Source organism: Molossus molossus, unplaced genomic scaffold, assembly GCF_014108415.1.
Source record: "Molossus molossus isolate mMolMol1 unplaced genomic scaffold, mMolMol1.p scaffold_m16_p_9, whole genome shotgun sequence".
Lineage (NCBI taxonomy): Eukaryota > Metazoa > Chordata > Mammalia > Chiroptera > Molossidae > Molossus > Molossus molossus.
Window position 1 is genome coordinate 2,179,000 of NW_023425403.1, and position 24,474 is coordinate 2,203,473.

General features: G+C 47.2%; 1 non-coding gene across 1 annotated transcript; it reads left to right on the plus strand.

Moving 5' to 3' along the window:
* The first annotated feature begins 12,709 nt into the window (after nt 1-12,709).
* Nucleotides 12,710-12,816, plus strand: LOC118623153. Its single transcript, XR_004958237.1, has one exon. It is a non-coding gene; the product is annotated as a U6 spliceosomal RNA (small nuclear RNA).
* Nucleotides 12,817-24,474: the final 11,658 nt, after the last annotated feature.

The window sequence follows — 24,474 nt, forward strand, 5'->3', positions numbered from 1 at the left end:
GTGAGCCCCAGCCACAAATGAAGACACCGTCCACTCAGGCCACTAACCAAAGCATGAACTAAAAATGACTGAGACATCTACACAAAGATGTAAAAGAAATATACTTGAAATCGCTGTAGCCTAAACAACGCCTTCTAAGAACATGCCAGATCCATGTGGCAATTCTAGGAGTAAGAACACGGCTCGCTGAAGAGCGAGCTCATTGCGCGGTTTGGGTAGGCAGCTAGGCTGACTCGGAAAGTAGGGATTTAGAAAAATTTGAGAACGGCCCATAATCCCAGAAGACCATAAGATAGAAAATACTTCTAAAAACATGTTATGAGGCACGGAGGCTAAAAAGAGAAATGTCTAAATATATCTAATAAGAGTGCCGGGGAGAAGTCGAGGGGGAGGCAATGTTTAAATGTAAAATGTTGAGAGCGTCGCAAGGCCCGGGTCCTGGCTCCTGGTGCCGGCGGTCGGGCAGCGGGCTGAACGCGGACGGCCTGAGAGGCCGGGCAGGTCTGCTTCCGGCATCGGGCTCCGCGTCCCCCGACGGTGAGAAAATCGGGCAGATTCATCGCACCGCGTTCCAGAAAACAACCATTTAAACAGCAGGTTATTTTAAGAGAAGTCTTTGGAAAGGGGTAAAAATTGTGCTCAATTTTTTTCAATAATGTCCCTTCTATTAGCCACGTTCCAAAACTCAAATACGAAGCACAAGAAGTAAACCACCCAGCAAATAAGGTGGCCAGGACAATGACACTCGTGAATAACGTGCCTTTAAGGTGTTTTCCATTCTTTCTGTCAAACACAGGCCAGAGTAACCCCTGTTTGCTGTTGCTGAGAAACTGTAGCACCTGCTTTCCGATGAAGTGGCTTCGGTTTATTTTATTTATTTTTATACGTTTTTGTTGATTTTTTTAGAGAGAAGAGAGAAACAGCCACGTGAGAGAGAGACGTAAATCAGCTGCCACCTGCACGCCCCCTACTGGGGATCCAGCCCGGATGCGGAATCGAACCAGCGACCTCTTGGTGCAGGGGTCGATGCTCAACCACCGAGCCACACCAGCCAGGTTATCATCATTTATTCTTAGTTAAAAGGATTTTTTTTGTATTAGCTGCATTTTTTTTTAAGTTATGAATAGCGCTTTTCATTTTTATAAAGCAAAATTGACTTTCAGAGAAGCTATTTTTGGGACAACCATTCTAAAATAGGTACAAGGGAACAATGTGATAGTTTTTCAACAAAGAACAGAGAAAAGGGAAAAGAAAAACGTTAGTACTGAATCTGAAGTTGGGAATATTAAAGCGATGTCCGTGGTGGGAAAGGCCACCGTGCACCTGTGGCTGCGGAGGGCGTGTTCTTTCTTTCTCTCTGGATTCTGATAACGGCGTTGAGCCTGTTTCAAAAGAATTCTCCTCGAACATTCTTCAAACTCCCCCTCCAGTCTCGCCCTGCAGGACAACATGCAAAGATCTGAGAAACACCTGGGCCCCTGGGGTTGTATTTCCGTCCAGTGTCACTACGGGAACAAGGGGCGAGGATGTGCAGAGTACCAGCCACAGTCGTGCCGTGGCCACGTGGGAAGGCCACGTGGGCTCAGCGCTGTACGTCTCCAGCTCACCGGAGGTGAAAGTCCTAGCTTGACTCTGTCACTTAGACTATGTGACTCACTGCGGGGCTAGAGAGGACATCTGCTCGTGAGAAATTCTATGAAATGCATGTCACGAGCCACGAAGAAGGAATGACTGACTCCTGGCAGCCATTTCAGGGGCCTGGCCATGACGGAAGGGGGTGACACGGACCACCGATCTCGTCTATTTAATTTCTCTGGGCTCCACTGCCTGCGATGCTTCAGCGGACCTCCGCTCGGGTCGCAGTAGAACCTCATCGTTCGAAGTTGGCTGAGGACCACACAGGCTGAGCGTGGCCCACTGCCGGGAACGTGGTTCAGGGAGGTCACGTCCAACCCCGTTTCCAATGTTCACGGCTGCTAGCAGAACCCAGCACGAGGTTCTGTCCTGAGCACCTGGAAGGTAGAACGCAAACGGCCCCCCGAGACAGCCAGGGCGTCCTCCGCCCGTGGTCCTCAGCCGTCCCCACGCCGCGGCCCTGCGACACAGCCCTCGTGCTGCCTGTGGGCGCACCTGCGTGGGGGCGACCCGCCTGGAGACGGCGTAGGAGCGGGGCCTCGGTTCCTAAGAGTCGGAAATACGTTCTCATGGTCTTAGGCGACCCCTGGGAAAGGATCATTCGACCCCCAAAGGGGTCATGACCCACAGGTTGAGAACCGCTGCCTAAAGGGTGAACTGACCGTCTCCCCGTGTCGGATCAGCAGTGGCCATTGCTTTGGGGGACATCTGCCTGGTCAGAGGGGAGAAGGGGCGACAATGGAAGCAAGAATGGGCTTTGGGAAACCAGGACCATCAGAGCAGCAGCTATTTATTCTCCTAAGAGGACGCATAGAACTTCTGCTCTCAAATCGGCAGTTAGTGACATGTCACAGATGCATGCAATGACTCCTGACCTAGGCGTCCTGTTCCAACTTGGAATACTCAATACGCTTTGTTTCTCCCTCTTTCAGACTGCTGGCCTGCACACCCGTGTCGAGGTGCATATAGGAACATAGCTTCTCGAGTGGTCATTTCAGAGAGGTCTGACCAGGATATAGATTAATTGTGCCGCTGTATAATGGACAAGAGAACCCAGCTCTCAAAAATTGCACTCAACCCACAAGCAAGGCTCAGGAAAACATCAACACTGCCCACACGGGTGAGCCAGCGGGCTCTGGTGCAGGAATACTGGGCTGCCTGGACCCATGGTGAGATGTTAGGGATACTGAAAAAGTTCTGCCAAGATCTGTCCCTGTTGCACCTCAAATGCCCACCACTCAAAGCATTCACTTGACTTAAGAAAATTGTCAGTAAGACCTCTATTAAAATGCAAATGCATTTCCTGGGTGGGAAAACACATTAAATCATTATCAGCCATTAACACTTTAGTCCAAGTTAGCTTCAGATTTATTAGCCAATTGCTCACAGTACTATGGTACAGAAGGAATCCTCACAGGGGGCTTCTCTCAGCTGGTTTGGGGAGGACTGGAGAGGGACAGACCCACCAGGGCCTTGCAATGGCTTTCAGTCTTGTTGTTATTCCGTAGTTTTGGGTATGTAACCTTCTCACAAAAAACTCACAACAGTAGGACGTCTCTTGACAAAACAGGTCGGAGCAGGAAGCTCTAAGTGTCACCTCCCCACCAACCCCCCACGTGGTTTTTGGGACAATTCCAAAAGGGAAGCCCCGAGGAACACAGTTTGAGAACCATGGCACTGAGGAACCTATTTCAGTGGCCACACCCTTCTCTGTCCTCCGTCTCCACACGCTGAAGTGGAGCAGAAGCCAACAGGGTAAGTGGAGGTGTGACTGGGAACACGGGCTCCTCACGGGGCACCAGGCGTCCTGTGGCCAACCTCCAGCCCCAGGTCCTGGGTCCTACCTGCCCACGGCTGCTCTGTCCCCACCTCCCGAAAGTCAACAAAACACACGCATCCTGAGTGAACCATAATGCCCTTTTCCTCTTCAAGACTGTCCTTGACGTGCACTTCAAGCTCAACCACAAGGAGAAGGCGGGGTTTCTGAACCGTTCTCTCTCCTAAGAGGGGCCCGGCCCCACAACACCCTAAAACTGTTCTAAGAAGAGGGGAGGCGAAGGGTTCCGAGCAGACTCTGACTAGTTGATGCTCGAGTCTGCCTTCCTCAGTCAACTCAAAAGGGATTTAGATCCTTGGGCCGTAGAAACTATGACCTTCAGAACCAAGAATTACTCTGTGGGTAGCAAACCAGTGTTTGATACATTTCTGAGTTCAAAGGGTCTTTGCAAGGAGCCCCAAGTCATTCCTACACAGCTGAAGTAACGGGGATGGGGGATACGAAGGGGCACCTAGTCAATAGCACATAGACATTTCACGCGTGTAGGATGAGAGGAAAAATGGAATCAGAAGAGAAATGGACATTCTAAGTCCCCGTACTTGGGTGCTACACTTGATCGATCTGCGGTAGCTTTGCAGCCAGTGGGTGGCAGAGTAAGGAATTAGCCTTGGTCTGTCCAGCACTTGAGGAAACTGTGTACTTTAAATTCAAAATACGTCTGCATAATTAGAGCCCTACTCACGATGAGTTAATTCTGTCGTTTTAGGAGAAGTAACTAGAAAGGGAAGTCTAAATGAATAGGAAAAAAACATCAGAGCCTTGCTACCTTTCCGTGCCATTTTCAGAAATGTCTTAGCAACGCAAATTTGTTAAAAAGCAAATCGCGTGTGAATGTAGGTTGAAATTACTTCTCTAGGAAAGAGAGAGGAAAACTGGCATCTAGACTGTAAAAATGAGATTCCATGGGTCAAAAAATAAATGTGGGCAATTCTAACTCGGTGGAAAGGGAGACTTCTGGTCTACCAGCTGCAGGAGACAGGTTTTGTTTAATTCTGAACTCTATAAAAAAATTTTTAAAAAAGATAAGAAATCTCCCCCTCTCACCTCGGCCTCAAAATGCAGTTTACATCGAACACGGGGACATAATCTTCAGGGGATGTGTTCACGGGAGTGATCCGGAAGCCACCGTGCAGAGATGCGGGGGCGGCGGTGAGACGCCCCAGCGGCGGGACCTGGGGAAGGGCCGGGGATCTGCACACACAACCGGGTGGGGGGGGGGTCAGGGAGGACACTGACGGTGAAGGAAGGCAGTGAGTGGAGGGGTTGGGTACCCTGTTCTGTGTGATCCAGAGGGCGCTGGGTGACCAAAGAATTACACAGAGGAGCCATATTCGGAGGAAACCGTCAGTGTCGAGAGAGAGGCGTCTTCAGACTGGGAAACACCATGAACTTGGAAGACGGGTCATTCCAGGTCGCACCCCCCTCCAGGAGCAACTTGACACTACCAGGTCCAAGAGCACTGAACACCTCTACTTGACTATTGGTAGGAAACAGATTTGCTCAATACCGATTCAAAAGTAGTATAAGAAAAAGGTACGATAGCAGCCGTGTCCATTAATCAATCTAACTAAGGAAGGCTGCATGGTTACTTCTCCTATTATGACATTTCTTTAATTATTATTGCTAAAAATCATCCAAGTATTCATAGATTGGCACATTTAACATGATAAAGGGGGCCCAGCTCACCTGCAAACCCAGGCTCAAGCTTTCTGTGGAAATCTCAGACGCATCGCAGCTAGGAAAGGGTCACCAACACCTCAGCATCACCGAATGTTTCAGAAGGATGACTAGTCACGGCCAATATGCATGGACAATAAAGTAAGTTTATAAACCTTGAAAATGAGGAGATAAATATTTTGCTTATAAATATGATTATATACTGAAAAGGCGACTAAAATCAATTTTAAAAATAGCTACTGCAAACTAAGAAAAACTTGAACAAGGTAACAGGAGCTAAATTATTATAAAAGAATTTTAGCTTTCACATAAAAAATAACAGCCAGTCAGAAGATTTCATGGCAAAACAAGGTCCATTTACAATAGCTATAAAAACTTAAAATAGGAAGGGATAAACTTCACAAGAAATATGCAAAACCATATTTAAGATAATTTTTAAACACTCCCTAAAGACACCGAGACATGTTTGGACGGTGTAGCTCAGTGGTTGAGCATTGACCCTGCACCAGGAGGTCGCTGGTTCAATTCCTGGTCAGGGCACCTGCCCAGGTTGTGGGCCTGATCCCTGATGGGGGGCACGCAGGAGGCAGCCAATTGATGTTTTCTCTCATTGGTATTCCTATCTCTCTCTCCCTCTCTCTCTAAAATTAATAAAGGAAAAAATAAAGAGAGAGAGAGAGAGAGAGAGAGAGAGAGAGAGAGACACCAAGACATAAATGAATGAAGAGATTTTTTTGGGGGAAACTATACAACTTTATAAAAGAACAAGGATGCTCACTGACACCGATATTTACAAAGCTTACCAGATAGGTGTTTGAGAACACACCAGTAAAGAGAAAGTCCTCTCTGCTATCACTGGTGGAGAAAGGGGGGCATTTAGAATGCGGTTAGAAAGCAGTCTGTGCACCAAGATGCTCTGATAGGTGAGTGAGACACTACCAGCAGCAGTTCCGGGGGGGGGGGGGTCACACCCCTTTACCCCTCTCAAAGCCTAAAAGTCTGTGTTTTGTGCATGTCATGGCCGTGACTGGGGAAATACATCAACGCATCTGAATAAAAATGTTGACTTTGTGATATAATTTTCTCTCTCCCCTTCTCTCCCCATGATTTTCCAATTTACTACAGAGTATTCTTATGAGGTTCATGCATTGACTCTTTTATTTCTTCTAAAGCTGGTCTTTCATTTTCTTCAAATGTGTCCTTCAAACAACAGCAACATCCAATACCTAACAGCAAATTTCCATAACAATTTTCAAGAATTATCAGGAGCGTTCCAAGATATTCTAGAATTCTGAGCTGAGTTTGCTTCCAGACAGGTAAGGTAAAGCAAAATCCGGCTCTTTTTCTGCTTTCATTCAAAAGTTAGACTTCCATTTATTCTGTACTCCCAGGTAAAAGTAATTTGACTTATGAATTTCAGTAAAAGCGGGGAGTTTTAAATTACTTGAGGCAGGCTCAATAAGCATTTGTTATTTTGAAAGAAAAAATTACTATTTGCTTTCCCGAACTTGAACTGTTGCCTTACACTTCTGTAAATAAAATTTTATCTCATTAAAGTAGTTCGAAGCCTGGAATGGGACGCCCTGTATGAATAAGCCTCACACACTCGACTCCGTTGTGACCGACTCTACCGACTGTCGGTGGCAACTAATGTTTCCACTGCTGAAATGTTTTTCTTCTATATTTTCCCGGAAAAATAACAAGGCATTCTAATCAAATTTAAGTGCTTATTTACGAATCATTAAATCTTTTAAGGAAAGAGTTCCTGGGGTGAACCTGCTTATAAAATAAAAAAAGGCTTTATCACGTAAAATGCCACGTTGGTTTATGGCGCTGGATTTACCTATGTTCAGTTCGCAAAGCCAGGGACATATGTATATTCAAAGGGAAAATGGCATTCCCTGCTGCTGGCTAGTAATCCGTACATGCGCGGAACATGTTTGGAGAGGCTGAACAGCTTTCGGAAATGTCATAGGAAGAGCCTGTGGGATTCCTCCCTAAAACCAAGTGCGTCCCACCAAGATGACGCGGAACAGTATGTTCTCCAGGAAAATCGGAGACAGGCGCTGAATGTGAGGCCAGCACCTGCGATCGCCCACGGAAAGTGTGATGTTCAAAGATGTCCCTGAAGGTCTGTATTTATAAGCTGACATTCTTTTCAGAGATCATCTTGGTCCATATTTTGTGACTTAAGATTTTATTAAAAATTAACAAGGGGTGAATGATATTGTGAAGAGAAGATGGTGGCGGGCAGGACCGGACGGAGGGCGAGTGTGCGAGAGAGTGTGAGTGGACGTGGAGGTGGACGACCAAGCCGAAGCAGTGCAGAGCCACGGAGCAGAAGGTTCCTGTGCTGTGGACGGGAGAAGCCGGCTACCGTGGTAAGCGGCTCTCCAGGGTGCTTCTCCCTGCACCGTGGGGAGGTCTCACCATTTTGGAAGATCCCAGGTTTTCCCTGAGACGAGGCAGTGGGAGTGGCCAGGGCCCAGCAACCTGAGCCCACCAGTGCACCTGACACCATCGGACCAGTGGACACCCTGTGTCCACACAGCCCAGTGCACAGTAGTAGAGCTGCCGAGGTGCTAGTTACTGAAAATGCAAAGGGCCAGGAACCCAGCACCATCTCCTGCAGTAGCAGCCTGATCAGAGTCCAGATATACCCCCAGCAACAGAGGCTGGGGAGCAGACATCCATCCCCAGGCAAGCAAAGCACAGACCAGCAGCAGAGAACCATCCCCCAAAACTACAACAAAGGCTGAGCAGAAGCTGAACCTCACTGGGCCGCAGCACTTCCCAGCCACCAGCAGTGGGCCCGGAGCTCCATCGGGCCCTGTGCAAGCCAGCTGCCCACAGAGCGGTGGGAAACCAGGGATCCAGAGGGATCTGTGTGACCCAGCTGCCCAAGGCGCAGGCAGGGAGTACGGCTCCAGCAGGGCCCGGGCAATACAGCTACAGGGGGCACCAGCGACCAGCTAGGAACACAGCTTCAGATGGACCCAAGCAACCCAGCAGCAGCACCTACCAGGACACACCAATACCAGCCCCCAGTAGTCAATCCCCCAGGATCCACAGCAGGCAAGTGGCGACACACAACAGAACAGTCTGGGAGGCACAGTAGCCTTATTTGATATACAGTGAACTGCCTACACATGTAAACACCCCTCACTGGGTATAGAGCTACCAGACAGCTAAAATGGGGAGACAAAGAAACAACACCCAAAGGAAAGAAAAAAGAGGAATCACTGGAAAAGAATCTATGGGAAATGGAAGACAGCAACTTGTCAGATAAAGAATTCAAAGCAATGATTTTAAGGGTGCTCAAACACCCTTGGTGAGAACTACAAGCAACTTAATAAGAATTATGAAGAGCTTTAGGTTAAAATAAGAGGTAGAAGCTACACATAAAGAGGTAGAAGCTATGCATAAAAATCAAGAGAAAATAAAGAATGACATAGCTGTTATGAAAAATAGTTTAGAAGGGTTAAATAGTAGATTAGAAGAAGCTGAAGACCAAATCAGTGAGTTAAAAGACAAGGTAGAGAAAAACACCCAAATAGAGCAATAAATGGAAAAAAGTTTAAAAAGAAGGAGGAGAGTTTAAGAGAGCTGTGGGACAATACAAAACATAACAACATTTGCATTATAGGGGTACCGGAAGGAGAAGAATCAGAGAAAGGACTAGAGAAACTGTTTAAAGAAATGATGACAGAAAACTTCCCTAATCTGGTAAAGGAAAAAGTCACACAAGTCCAGGAAACACAGACAGTCCCAAGCAAGATGAACCCCAGAAGCCCCACAGCTAGACACATCATAATAAAAATGGCAAACATTAAAGACAAAGAAAGCATCTTAAAGGAAGCAAGAGAGAGACAGAAAGTTACCTACAAGGGAGCTCCTGTCAGACTGTCAGCTGATTTCTCGATAGAAACGCTGCAGGCCAGAAGGGAGGGGCATGAAGTGTACAAAGCAATGCGAGGCAAGGGTCTGAATCCGACTACTCTATCCTGCAAGGCTATTATTCAAAATTGAAGGAGAAATAAAGAGCTTCACGGATTTAAAAAAAAAAAAAAAAAGCTAAGGAATTTACCACCACCGAACCAGCACTGCAAGAAATGCTGAAGGGACTGTTGTAAGAAAAAGAAGAAACAGAGAGAAGGGGTGGGGGGACACAGGCATAAAATTAAAATGGCAACTAATAACTACCTATCAATAATTACCTTAAATGTGAATGGCTTAAATGCTCCAATCAAAAGACGTACGGTAGTTGATTGGATAAGAAAACATGACCCATATATATGCTGTCTACGAGACCCACCTCACAACAAAAGACTCACACAGGATGAAAGTGAAGGGATAGAAAAAATTTTTCCAAGAAAGTGGAAATGAAAAAATAACTGGTGTAGCAATACTCATATCTGACAAGATAGACTTCCAAACAAGGGCCATAATAAGAGTCAGAGAAGGTCACTACATAATATTAAAAGGATCAATCGAACAAGAGAGTATAACCCTGGTAAATATATACACACCAAATACGGGAGCACCAAATATATTAAAAAACTTCTGGAGGACTTCAAGGGAGAGATCAATAGCAACACAATCATAGTGGGTGACTTTAACACACCACTGACACCACTGGATAGATCTTCTAGACAAAATATTAACAAGGACATAGAGTCCTCACAAGACAAACTAGATCAGTTGGACTTCATTGATATTTACAGAACATTTCACCCCAAAGCTGGAGAATATACATTTTTCTCAAGTGCACATGGGACATTCTCAAAGATATACCACACGTTATGACACAAATCAAGTCTCTACAAATTCAAGAAGATTGAAATCGTATCAAACATCTTCTCAGATCACAGTGGCATGAAACTAGAACCCAATTACAATAAAAACACACAAAAATATTCAAACACTTGGAAGCTAAATAGCATGTTATTAAACACTGAATGGGTTACTAATGAGATCAAGGAAGAAATTAAAAACTTCTTGGAAACCAATGAAAACGAACACACAACACCACACAATCTATGAGACACAGTGAAAGCAGTTCTGAGAGGGAAGTTCATAGCACTACAGGCCTACCTCGAGTAACAAGAAAAGTTCCTAATTGACTTTCTAACCCTACAACTTTAAGAACTAAAAAGTAAACAAAAAGAAACACCCAGAGCTAGTAGCAGGAAGGAAATAGTAAAGGTCAGAGCAGAAATAAACTACATAGAGCCCCAAAAATAATTCAAAAGATTAATGAAACAAAAAGCTGGTTCTTGGAAAAGATAAACAAGATTGATGGACCTTTCGTCAGACTAACCAAGAAACAAAAATGGAGAAACCAAATAAACAAAATCAGAAATGAAAGAGAAGTAACAACTGACACCACAGAAATACAAAGGATCATCAAAACATACTATGAATAATTATACGTCAATGAGTTGGACAATCTAGGAGAAATGGACAAATTTCTAGAAACACACAGCCTCCCAAAACTGAATCAGGAAGAATTAGAAAACTTGAACAGATCAATAACAACAAAGAAAATTGAAGATGTAATTAAGAAACTCCCAGCAAAACCCAGGCTCAGATGGATTCAAGGGGGAGTTTTACCGAACATTCAGAGAATATCTAATACCCAGTCTCCTCAAACTATTCCAAAAAAATCTAACAAGACGGAACACTTCCAAACTCATTTTATGAGGCCAGCATAATCCTATTCCAAAACTGGATAAAGACTCTACAAAGAAAGAAAACTACAGGCCAATATCCCTGATGAACACAGATGCCAAAATCCTTTAAAAAATATTAGCAAATCAAATCCAGCAATACATCAAAAAAAATTATTCACCATGACCAATTGGGATTCATCCCAGGGATGCAAGGCTGGTACAATATTCGCAAATCAATAAATGTGATACACCACATAAACAAAATTAAAAATAAAAACCATATGATCATATTAATAGATACTGAAAAAGCATTCACCAAAATCCAGCACCCATTTTTAATAAAAACGAGGGATCATACCTCAACATAATAAAAGCCATATATGAAAAATCTACAGCCAACATCATATTCAATGGACAGAAACTAAAAGCATTTCCTTTAAGAACAGGAACAAGACAGGGATGCCCACCTTCGCCACTCTTATTTAACATAGTACTGGAAGTCTTAGCCACAGCACACAGACATGAAGGAAAAATAAAAGGGATCCAAATTGGAAAGGGATCCAAACTGTCATTATTTGAAGATGACATGATATTGTACATAGAAAACCCCAAAGACTCCATCAAAAATCTACTAGAGTTAATAAATGAATTTGGCAAAGTAGCAGGATACAAAATTAATGTCAAGAAATCAATGGCATTTTTATACATCAATGATGAACTCACAGAAAGAGAAACTGAAAAAACAATCTCATTTATCATTGCAGCAAAACAATTAAGATACCTAGGAATAAACTTAACCAAAGAAGTAAAGGATCTCTTCACAGAAAACTACAGGTCATTGAAAAAAGAAATAGTGGAAGATATAAAAAAGTGGAAGCATATACCTTGTCCGTGGATTGGAAGAATTAACATCATTAAAATGTCCATACTACCCACTGAATCTATAGATTCAATGCAATCTCCATCAAAATACCAACAACATATTTACAGAACTAGAACAAACACTCCAAAAGTTTATATGGAACCAAAAAAGACCCCGAATAGCCACAGCAATCTTAAAAAAAAAAAAGAACAAAGTAGGAGAAATCACATTATCAGATATCAGGTTATACTGTAATCAAAACAGCCTGGTACTGGCACAAGAACAGGCAGATAGATCAATGGAACAAAACAGAGAACCCAGAAATTGACCCCAGACAATATGCCCAATTAATATTTGACAAAGGTGGCAAGAACATACAGTGGATTCAAGACAGTCTCTTCAATAAATGGTGTTGGGAAAATTGGACAGCTATTTGCAAAAAAATGAAGCTAGACCACCAACTTATACCAAACACAAGAATAAACACAAAATGGATAAAAAACTTAAATGTAACTTGTGAATCCATAAAAATTCTAGAAGAAAATGTAGGCAACAAAATTTCAGACATCACATGTAGCAGAATTTTCACTGATACATCACCTGAGGGAACAGAAACAAAGGAAAAAATGAACACATGGGACTACATCAAACTAAAAAGCTTCTGCAAAGCAAAAGAAACAACCATCAAAATGGAAAAGGAACCCACTATATGGGAGAACATAATTTCCAACGCTACATCAGCTAAGGGGCTAATTTCAAAAATATATAGAGTACTCATACAACTCCACAAAAGGAAGACAAAGAACCCAATTAAAAAATGGGCAGAGGAGCTAAATAGACACCTCTCCAAACAGGACATAGAAATGACCAAGAGACATATGAAAAAATGCTCAACATCACTAATCATCAGAGAAATGCAAATTAAAACAACACTGAGGTATCACCTCACACCTGTCAGAATGGCCGCCATCAACAAATCATCAAGTAACAAGTGCTGGCCAGGGTGTGGAGAAAAGGGGGCTCTAGGTGCTCGCTTCGTCAGCACATATACTAAAAGTGGAACAATACAGAGAAGATTAGTATGGCCCCTGCGCAAGGATGGCACGCACATTCGTGAAGCGTTCCATATTTTTCAATGGGGGAAAAATGAAGAACATCTGTAATACATTCAACAATAAAGATTAAAAAATAAATTAATTAATTAAAAAAAAAAGAAAAGAGGACTCTAGTACACGGCAGGTGGGAATGCAGACTGATGCAGCCACTGTGGAAAACACTATGGTGTTACCTCAAAAAGTTAAAAATGGAACTGCTATTCGACCCAGTGATCCCGCTTCTAGGAATATACCCTAAGAAGCCTGAAACACCAATCAGAAAAAATATATGTATCCCTATGTTCATAGCAGCACTATTTATAATAGCTAAGATCTGGGAACAACTGGTGTCCATCAGTAGATAAGTGGATAAAAAAGCTGTGGTACATGTACACAATGGAGTACTATGCAGCTGTAAGAAAGAGAGATCTCTTACCCTGTGAGCTGACATGGAGGGACCTGGAGAGTATTATGCTAAGCGAAAGAAGCAAAGCAGAGAAAGACAAATATCACATGATTTCACTTATTTGTGGAACATAATGAACTAAACAAACTGATGAACAAAACTGGCCCAGAGACATGGAGGTGGGGTACAGACTGACAAACCCCAGAAGAGGCGGGGTTTGGGGAGGAAGGGATAAACCACAGAACTTATGTGCATGTACGCATGACCAATGGACATAGACAACAGAGCTGGGGAAGGGGTAGTAGGGTTGGGGAGGAGGGTATCAATGGGGAGAAAGGAGAAACATCTGTAATAAAAATAAATTAATAAAAATAATTAAAAAAAATTTAACGTGGGGCATTATGGGATGGTAGAGAGAAGACCCAGAGCCAAGAAAGAAACCAAGGCTCCATGTCACCCTGGCTTTAACGTATCCAGTGACCTTGGTCAAGTATGTTCATCTCTATAAACGCAGGGGTCCCCATCTCTAAAACCTGCCCTGACTACGTAACAGGAAAACTAGTTTTATTTGAACTGAATTTAAGTGTATGGTTAAATCTTGGGGTTCATAGGCTCATCTCTGAAACTGTGATATGATAACCCTTTCAAGTTCCATGTGAGATTTTTACGGGGCATATCAACAAGATCTGGGAACTCACAAATGCAACTCAAAAAATATAGGCCTTGTAGCACAAATCTGCTCAAATTGTCCTGTTAAAATCTGGGTAGCCTGTCCCCATACATCTAAACAACTCACGCAGAGCATGTTTCCATCGCCTATGTATCTCTGTGCCCAGTGCCACGTTGGATGAAGAAATAGATATGTTTGCTTTCATCATTATGTAATAAAGCTTGAGTGGTTTGAGATGAACAGAAACATTGTATTTTTAATGACTTGGTTATGGGCAAGAATATCCACGAACTGTTCCACAGTAGAAATCAGTATGTCTCTGATTATTGGGACTTACTTAGATTTCCAACCACTTTGAAATATACAGGTTATTTTGAGGGAAAGATCATTTAGTATATTTAATATGCATATTGATTTATATTTTATCCAAAGAAAGTAGCTAAATAATCACCCCTCACAATGCTGCACACTTGGAGACTGAGTTAAACACTGCGGCGTCTCTTTCAACCGCGGGGAACGCGCATTTTGTCCTGCGGTCCTGAGTCACTATGTCCTTCCTAATTAGAACTGTTAGGATGGGAGTTCTCAGGAAGATGCCCTGACGGGTAAAATGTTCCAAGCCACACCTAATGAGTTTGCTCTTCTTTCTGGACAAAGCCCAGACGCAGGGGCACTAGCCCAAAGGGGAGGCAGGGACAGGCTCAGTATCTCACTACTGTCCTCACTCGAGAGAAATCTTCGCAGTTTGAATATGATGAGCCGGCTCATTTCACGGAACCAAAGGGAAAAAAAACAATTGGCACCCTCGGTCGGGCAAATGACCTGGACTGGGACTCAGCGACTTGCTTATTTGGGGACTGCTCACGCCCCTCCACCCTGGCACCCACCGCCCACCACCGTTACCAGGGCACAGCTTTGGAAACCTCGGCCGAGAAGCAGAGGCTGTGTCCTTTGGAAAACACACGGACTGGCACATTCTGTTCTGTGTACTCAGCCGTCTTCCCGACCCGGGCGCCGTGGGCTCTCAGCTCCGCGCCAGGACCCTGTTCTCTGCGCTTGGGGCGTCAGGAGAGTCGGAGACGGAGACGCAGCCCCGCAGCGCGGGCACAACACTCATCTCCTTCCAACAAGGACAGAGGTCAGCTTTCTATCGACTCGGACACCTGACACCATTCAAATCTACTCGAGTGCATTAGTGGAAATGGAACCTATTACACGGTCTCATGAGAAGCCCGCTGGGAAGTAAGAGAGGATTCGGCACGGGGCTGCTTTGCCAGACATCTCCGGCAATTTTCAGCCCCGCCTTAACCTCATCCTCACTGGCTCTGTGGGGTGATCCAATCACAATACCCATGATGCCCAGGACTGAGGGTGATGTGACAGACCTCCGAACAGAATCCCTTTCATTTCATCCTTTTTTATGCTGAACTTGTTTGAATTTTATTCTTCAGCACTGTATATCACAATCCAATAGAATTTAAAAAGAAAATAAAAACAATTCTCATCCCCCAAATGTATTTCTGGAGTATAATTTTTAAATTAGAATGTAATTGCTTGTAGGATAGAAAACTTATATAGTTGCTTACTATTGTAGGTTTTATGAAAAAGAAAAACTTTAAAAAGCAATTAATAACTGATTTATCAGTTTCCTTAGCTAATGGTCAAATATCAGTGTCTGTTTATAATCCTGACGAAAATGTCCCCCAAGGCCCTGGCCGGTTTGGCTCAGCGGTTAGAGCGTCGGCCTGCGGTCCAGAGGGACCCAGATTCGGTTCCCGCTAAGGGCACGGACCTCGGCTGCAGTTTGTCCCCGGCCCTGGTTGGTCGTGCGGGTGGCAGCCACTCGATGTGTCCCTTTCACGTCGATGTGTCTCTCTCTCTCTCCCTCCCACTCTACCTGAACAAAAAACGAAAAAATGTCCTTGGGTGAGGATAAAAAAAAAAATGCCCAGCAAGTATACATATTTCAAAATCATCAAGATAATTTTGGTAATTCTTGTAAGAATCTAGACTATGGCAGGGAAGCCACAGAAACGGTGCCTGCTCCCCGCTGGCCCTCGGGGGTCAGAGCGCGTTCCTGTCCTCCCGGAGCAAGGGTTCCGGAGCGTGACCGTGCGTGTTTGCACACCTCGCGGGAGGCCTTCAGGGCCGGGAAGGAGGCCGAAACTGCGGGCCGCTCCCTCCACCCTGCGCTGGTGTCAGGTCTCAAACGTGCATCAGCGAGTCACGTTCACGGGACTTTAGACGGAAAAGATCTATCTGCACTTACGAGACTGCGCCATTCGGCGTTTTCCTAAAAGGCTTCCCCTTGGCAAGGAGAAACCACAGCAACGCCGCCTGCTCCAGAAAACAGCTCAGGGTTTTCTAATCAAAATGGCCCCCCTCTCCCAGCGAAAGTGTGACTCAGCAGCTGTAAAAACAGAAACTTCAGGTTGGGAAATCAACACCAACAGATGAGTCATTTTTAAAAGGCTGTATCCAAACGATGTGCCGCCCATCTATCCCCCAGATTAAGAGAGCTGCGGACTCTGTGGCAAGCTACTCACCACCCTTCAAGTAGAAGAGCACCTCCTATTTTATTCCACAGGAGGTGTGCTTTAATATACATAGGGCTGTGATCTGTACATAACACATTCAGATATGTGCTCACATCATGGATATGCAGCTGGGAAGTGAACAGCAGCGTACTGGGCCTTAGCATCTCTCTCTGTCCATGAATGTCTATTACAGACCTTGGAGTCTACGACGCATCATGCGGCGTTACTTTGGAAAAAAATAAATGTAAGTTTCACACAAAGACTTAATGGACTGTAGTTTTAGTTGACATTATTATTATTATTTTTTAATCCTCACCTAAGGATAGTTTTGCATTTATCTTCAGAGAGAGTGGGAGAGAGAGAGAGAGAGAGAGAGAGAGAAACATCAATGTGAGGGACACGTCAAATGGTTGCCACCCACACGACCCCAACTGGGGCCAAGGACAAACTGCAACCGAGGTACACACCCTTAGCAGGAACTGAACCTGGGACTCTCTGGTCCGCAGGCCGACGCTCTAACCCCTGAGCCAAACCAGCCAGGGCTTACTTGACGTTATTGAACACTATCCTGAAACCAGATATCTAGATACAATCCATCAATGACCAGGTTCTCACATCCTCCGCCCATTCTTTAAGCTACGATACAGAGCAAAGCCTTGTCTTTTCAATCATGTCTCACATGCGTGTTGGAAAATAAGGGCACATATAACCTAGAATCTGACAATGGTATACTTTGTTTTTAAAACTCCACATATAATAGGAATGGAAAATTAATCCCACAGATTAAAGCGATAAGGTGGTCACTGCTGTAGAAATGATTAGAATGGACCAGTGAAGTCCCTAAAATAACGGCGAGCTAAGGGCTAAAAGAATGTCCGTTGGAAGGTCCGCACTTGCTTCTCTTAAACAAATGTGCTTTTGCTCCTTGCAACTCCGACTTTTCACATGAAATGCCTATCTTCAAAGTACTCTTTGTCTTATAAAGGTGACCTTCAAAACATACAGAATAAAAGCAAAACTAAAGAAGAAAGATAACAAGGTTAATTTGAAGAGTCAGTCCACGCGGCCGGGCGTCTGAGGACGGCTCTCACTGTGCAGTCCCAGGAGCGCCCGGGATGGACTTCGACGTCCCCCGACTGTCTCCCTGACCGGTAGCGCTCTCAGGACGATCACGATCCGGGAAGTCCAAGCACAGCGACCAATGAGAATGGCGGTGACGATGATGTTCTCGCCTGGGAACTTACGGTAATACCAGCCAAGCACAGGATTTGTTGTTGTTCCCTGTTGTTTTGTGAAAGAGATCAGAAGAGAAGGTGATGATGTGAGCGCACACGCCGGGCACAGCGAGGAAACCCAGGTCCACTCCATGCTCCTCTTTTCCAGATGTTTCTAGTAGCAGCTGGGGAACCGAAACCTCCCAGGGCAGAAGGCACCTGGGTGTCTCTGCGGCTCCAGGACACGGAGTAGCTCCCGAAGCGGACGGAGCTGAGCTCTTAGCCACTGTCTTCTCGTGGGAGCTCCGCCTGGCTTTCGGAGTCGAAGTAAACAATCTGCCTGGATCCAAAACAATTCAGCAAACGTGTGTCCTGGATTATTTGATATGTTTTCAATTGTGATATACATCTTGCATTGCATTGTATTCTAGGGGGCTGATTGGAACGGAGAGGGGTTTCCGAGGAGTTGCTAAGGGAGCCTCCGGGAAGGGAAAAGGCGAGGATGCCGAGATGGTCCGAGGGTCACCGGCCGGCTGCTGGCTTCTGCGCCCGTAGGGCCGAGCGCTCTCCTGATGTCAAGGCGGGAGGCTTCTGGCTGCCGCTCCATCACTCCTATCCATTCGGAGGAGCTCTTTGGTGTTTTTTCCTGCCTTTCCCTGTCTTTGATCCTTTGTAGAGATAGGAACTAAGTGGGTAGTGTGTTCTTTTAAAAACCAGCTTTTCATATTCCCAAAAGATGGTTAGTATGACCCAAAGCTTTCTCTCTGAAGTGTTAAAAATAGCTCCCCCGCCTTGTGGACATAGCAACAGACTTGTGTCCACACTCCAGGGCGGGTGTCCACACTCCTGGGCGGGGCCGCCGGGCCCTCCGCAGTCCCTGGCTTCCTTTTGCAAGGGAGACCCCGGGGAGAGAGAGTCTCAGCAATGCCAACCAGAAGGGGCAGGGTGCTTTCCCTCTCCAACAGGTAAGACTCGCGGCTTCTCACCAACACCAGCATGAAACAGACGCCCGGCCCGTCATTGCCCGGTAGGGATTGCAGCCCCCTCCTGCCCTATGCGCTGCCTCCCTCCCATGACAGCTGCTCAGACCCGCTCCCCACCCGCCCGCCCACCAGCGCCCCTGGGAGTCACTCAGCAAGGGTTGCAGTGGGATCAGGTTCCCTGTTCTCAGCTCTGCTAAGTGCTTCCGGGACAAGGACACAGCAGCGGACCTGGGGTGCCAAAACACAAGAGACCTTGTAAAAACGGTGCATTTCAAGCCAGTATTATAAGTATAAAGACCTGGAAGTATCACAGAGCTTCTGTGACTTCCTTCTGAGAACCATACCTGTGTGTTTAGAGGCAATACCTCAAGGAGATAATTGAGGTGGCAAAGGAGAACCCCAGGAGGCATCCCGGAATAACAACAGAGAGTTAAGTGAACGTCTAAGCAGAATGATTTGCGTTAACATCAGGGCCTTTTAGTTGCTGATAGGGACAAGGAAGCTAGGACCCCTTCCCTTCCTCTAGAACCTTCTTTTTTTTTTTTTTTTATCCTCACCCGAGGATATTTTTCCATTTTTTGTACAGATAGAGTGGGAGGGAGAGAGAGGAAGGGAGAGACAGAGAGAAACATCGACGTGAAAGGGACACATCAAGTGGCTGCCACCCGCATGACCAACCAGGGCCGGGGACAAACTGCAACCGAGGTACGTGCCCTTAGCGGGAACCGAACCCGGGTCTCTCCAGACCGCAGGCGGATGCTCTAACCGCTGAGCCAAACCGGCCAGGGCCCTCTAGAACCTTCTTTACCCATCTCCCTGGGTGCCCTACCCAAGCTCTCCTGGCCTCTGTGAAATGACCAATATGTGATTAATAACTCATGCCACAGACTACCGGACTCTCCAGTCCCCACACTGGCCCTGTGTATGCCAGTCCAGTCTGTCACTGTATTCGGTCACTTAATTACGTGTTGTAGAAACCCAGGGACCAAGACCCCGGAAGAAAAACCTCCTACAAACAATAATTCTCTACTTTGAAAGCTCTGGAAATCATCCCAAGTGCCCGCTCTATCTAAACAGCTCCCCGAAGGAGGAGAGACAACCCCAAAAGACAGGGGCGCGGATGAAATACCGAAGGGCGCGGCGCTCCAACCAGGAACCGGCGTGACGCACGGGGGTGTGGCTCGGGCAACAGCAAACACAGAGCTGCGAACTACAGACATGTGCTCTCTCCAGCTGCATCCAAACACTGGCAGTGCCCAGGGCCACGTTCCGGGACCCACCTCCCCGGAAGTCCAGCTGCCCAGCGCCCAGCACAGAGCCGCCCTCAGCTCGCAGACGCAAAGCCAGCGTCTCAGCTCCCCCTGCACCTATGGCCCCACCTTTGCTTCTTCAGTGACACCCGCTCTTCCCCTCCAGATGCCGACCTTCAGCACGTTTCCGCGTCTGGTATGTATTCTGTATATGTTCCTACATCTAACGATGGATGGATTAAAATCCTTGCATATTTTTGCTTTAGGTGAAAATAAAAAGTTGGTATTATAGTCTCTCTTTCGAAATAGCTGTGTGCTTAACTACCTCGGCGCTCGTCGTATTACACAAGGGACCGTCCGTGTCTCCTCTGCATTGGGGGGCTCAGTGTCCAGACCCTGGACTCCTAGGGCGAGACCCATTCCAGTCTGGTCATCGAGTGAAGTAAAGCACAGAACGCAGAGCACAGAGCGGGCACATAGAAAACTCGCTGAATGTTTGGTATGTCTATGGATGCGGGGGTCCCCCCTGCTAGCTCGTCAGAGCACCCTCTGTCTCTACACGATTCCAGTCCTTTTGACCGTACGACATACGCCCTCTCCCCCTTCGCTGCTTTGCACGGTCCGATCTGTGACAGGAATCGATGAACACCCAGGAAGGTGTCCAAATGTCTCCTGCCCAGAAAGCAGGGTGTTTGCTGGCGACTAAGCGCAGTCGAGCTACTTCAGTTCAAATCGCTTGCGAACGGGGAGCTGGCATTTCGCGAGACGAAGGGAGGAAGAGGAAGGGGAGGGCATTGCAGGGAGCACCCAGGGATGACATCACCAAATGTTCACGCTGATGGACTCCGAGCAAGTCCCTGGACCTGCCTGACCTCCGCGTGGAGAGTCAACGGGCAGCTGGAGACCAAGGGTGAGGGCGGCCATGGACACGTGGCCTTGGAAGCTGTCAGTATCCCGGTGAGGGAACCGTCGCCTGGGAAGTGAAGGGGGAGCGGGAAGAGGTGAGTCTCCTCGCTAAGTGGTTCCAACATGGGGACCCGGCAGAGAGGAGACGCGGCCATGAGGACTCGGAGCTCATGCCGCAGGACAAGAATCAGGGGTCACGGAAGACACGTGACAAAATATGAAAGGAAAGAGGAGCTGTCCCTCTCAGACTACCCTGGGGGGGAGAGACAATAAGCATTGATTACGAATCAGTATTGGGAATTGTGATCACCGAAGGTCCACCTTAAGAGAGTTGTCATGGAAATACTGGGGCAGCGTTCGATGGGAGTGGGTTGGAGAGAGGAGGAGAAGGAATAACAATCTGGGGAAAAGCCACTACTGACTACTTCCTCCGAGTATTAAACAGGAGGGAGTAGAGCAAAGGACAGTGGTTGAAGGGAGACACCCATCCAAAAAAGTGCACATTGAAATGGGGGAAACCCCATGTGTTCTAAAGCTGCTGAGAAGGACCCATTTGGAAACGTTGACGATGTTAGAAAAACAATCTGCAGTCTGAGAGCCAGGCGGGAATACAGACACATCTGTCTGAACCCAGAAGACGAACCCACGGTTTTCAAGTTCCAGTGGCTGTTCCAAGCTGTGCTCACACATTAGCGTCCCATAGGACTGCGGGGCGGGGGGTCGTAATTAACTTAATTAATGAAAAACATCTGAAGGCATAACAGCGACCGGGGTAAGGTGTGAGATGTGTCCTAAGCAGTCAGAGTGAGAACGAGAGATCATCCGAGGTGCTAATTTACTCTCGGAAATCCTAAGGGGGTCTCAACCTCATCATCCGGACCTCAGGCCAGAGTTGCGACGCTTGGTAGTTTGGGAAGCTGCGTTCCGGGCTTGCGTTCCGGGGTGGAGGGTGATGAAGTCCTTGGAATAGCCGCGCCCCGGACCGCATGCTTCAGAATACAGCTGCTACCAAACGCGTGTTCTAACTACCCTCCTAATGACCAGACAACAGGAAAAATTGGATGACATTTTTATCACCCCTTTTCTTCTAATTTCAAAGTATCTGAAATTACTTGGATGGGTTCCCAGAACACTGAGTGTGGCCAGTGCGGAGGAGCAAGGGACGGGAATGAGAGAGGCCGAGAGGAAGATTTCCTTCGGAGGAAACTCAGAACAATTTGGGAGACGTTTCATTAATCAAAAGATAAACTAAGCCCCATAGAAATATGGGAGGCTCCCCGGCACGGCCTTGGAAGATGAAGCTGTATCCGAAATCAATGCTCACCTTGAGGATAAAAGTAGTTGAGTCAGGGAGGCGGTTCCCGGAACACCGGAATTAAGAACAAAGGAAGCCAGCGGATGGGAAATTGCTGATTTTCGGAATTCCGACGCCCCTTTCACATCTCCAGGCCTGAGCGCCCTGGTGGGGAAGGTACCCGAACAGAGCCTTCCGGAGACAGACGGCGATGCCTGTGAGCGGGCAGGGCTGCTGGTCTTGCCCGGGCTGATGCTTGGATTCTAGTCGTCTCTGAGAGCTCTGGAGTTTCATTTCTTGGTTTAAAGTCTTGGGCTCACAAGGAATGAGAGAAAGACAGGAGACTATGGTGCTGACGATTCCCAGTGATCTGCACCTGCGACAACAGGTTCTTGTTCGATAGGTTTCTAGGAGAAAACATTCTGTAGTTTCTAGTAGAGCCGGGCTGTGCTTTCAAAGTCTAACCACACAATCCATGAAGACGTCGTCCGCCTTAGACTGGAGCCAGAATCGGCCCGCCCCACTGTGCCCCTTGTTCTGGGTCCAGTGCCCTCAGCTCGTTCCCTCTTGGTGTGCAAAGCTTCTGTTCCCGGGACAGGTGCCCCTGTTCAGGGGAGCAAGCTGGTTCACTCACACGCCGGAACCTGGTGTCCTTGGGAGTTCTCGTTTTTCCCTTAGAAAATGGCATTTTAATCATTTAAACGTTACAAATTCACGTGGGTCGTTCTCCTGGGAAAGGGGAGGTTCCTGCGGCTATTAGCACACAAGGCGCTGTCCCCCCACCACCCCTGGGGCATCACTCCCCTCAGCACGTGCATGAAGGATGCTTTGACCAGCAGGGAGACTGGAACAGGGGAGGGGAGGGAACCAGGCCGGGCTGGGCGAGCAGGACGCAGGCAGCTGCTGGGGAGCAGCAGGCCCCCCGCGGGGCTCTGGGCACCTGGGTGCAGCCAACGCCACTGTGAAGTGTACTCAGCCCATGTCACCGACGACTTCCGTCCCGAGTTGTCCCTGAACTTTCCTTTTAATAGGCGATGCTTATCCAGCTCCAGATAAAAATGCTACAACCACAGCAACCATAAGGGCGGGGATACTAATCATACCCCTATTATCTGCGCTCAGAGGGAGAAGGAGGAGGGCCGCTCAGCACTGTGGGCTCGCTCCCTGGAGCTGCGCCCCCTCTCGTCCACCTCCAGAACAGGCCCTGCTCAGCTTCACCCCACCCAGCAGAGTCTGAGAGTCAGGAGCCTGGCAGGTGTCCGGCCCCCCACACAGCAGTGCTCCGCAGAGAACCTGGTAACAACCCAGACTGATCAGACGCCCGGGAGAGCTCTCTACTCCAGCAGACCACCTCGAAACAACCGAAGCTCTCCTGTGCGCCCAAGGCAGACCCCTCGGGGGTCCCCACAGTAATGTCCTGGTGGCTTTCCTGGGCCCCCGCCCTGGGCGTGTCGAACCCAAGCCCTCCTCCAGCCTTGTGATGGCAGGAACTTCGTCTATTAATGTGCGGACAGCTTTCCAGTCCAAGCCCTGAGGTGCAGTTGGGTTCTGTGCTCATGGAGAGTGACCCCAGGGAAACAGAGGACAGTACATCAGGCCCCCAGGATCCCATCATGCCTGGGCAGCCTCTGCACTCTGTCCCCACCCCACTGAGCGACGTCCCTCTGGAGTTCACGTCGCTTTTAGCCTTTGGCAGGATATAAACAGAGCGGCCCCTTTACAGCTGCGACTGTCCGGCATCTCCAGGATTTAGTAACTCCGGGCAGCGAGTGAGCTGGGACCGTCCCTCAGGCCGGCTCATGCCCACAGTCACTCTTCCTCGACATTCTCAGGGGCCCTGAACCCGCCTTGCCTGTGGGAGGGGCAAACTGGAGACGGCTGGGGCGGGACCTGCACGGGGGACAGGACCTGCTGCTCCCCAAATTCCAGGTCTCCCTCCTCCTTTTCCAATGTCCACCACATTTCTTTATAAAATAAAAACATGCCCCAATAAAAAAATAACTAGAATCAGTCTGAGGTTGGTATTTAAAGTGTAGATTTTAAGCCAAACTAGGAAAGGAGGTGTTACTCCATTCCATCCTTTCCTCCCTCCTTCCTCCCTTGTTTCCTCTCTGCTTCTTTCCTCCCTCCTTCCTTCCTTCCTCCTTCCTTCCTTCCTCCTTCCTTCTTTCCTCCTTCCTTCCTCCCTTGTTTCCTCTCTGCTCCTTCCTTCCTTCCTTCCTTCCTTCCTTCCTTCCTTCCTTCCTTCCTTCCTTCCTTCTTCCTTCCTTCCTTCCTTCCTTCTTCCTTCCTTCGTTCTTCCTTCCTTCCTTCCTTCTTCCTTCCTTCCTTCCTTCCTTCTTTCCTTCCTTCCTTCCTTCCTTCTTTCCTCCTTCCTTCCTCCCTTGTTTCCTCTCTGCTCCTTCCTTCCTTCCTTCTTTCCTTCCTTCCTTCCTTC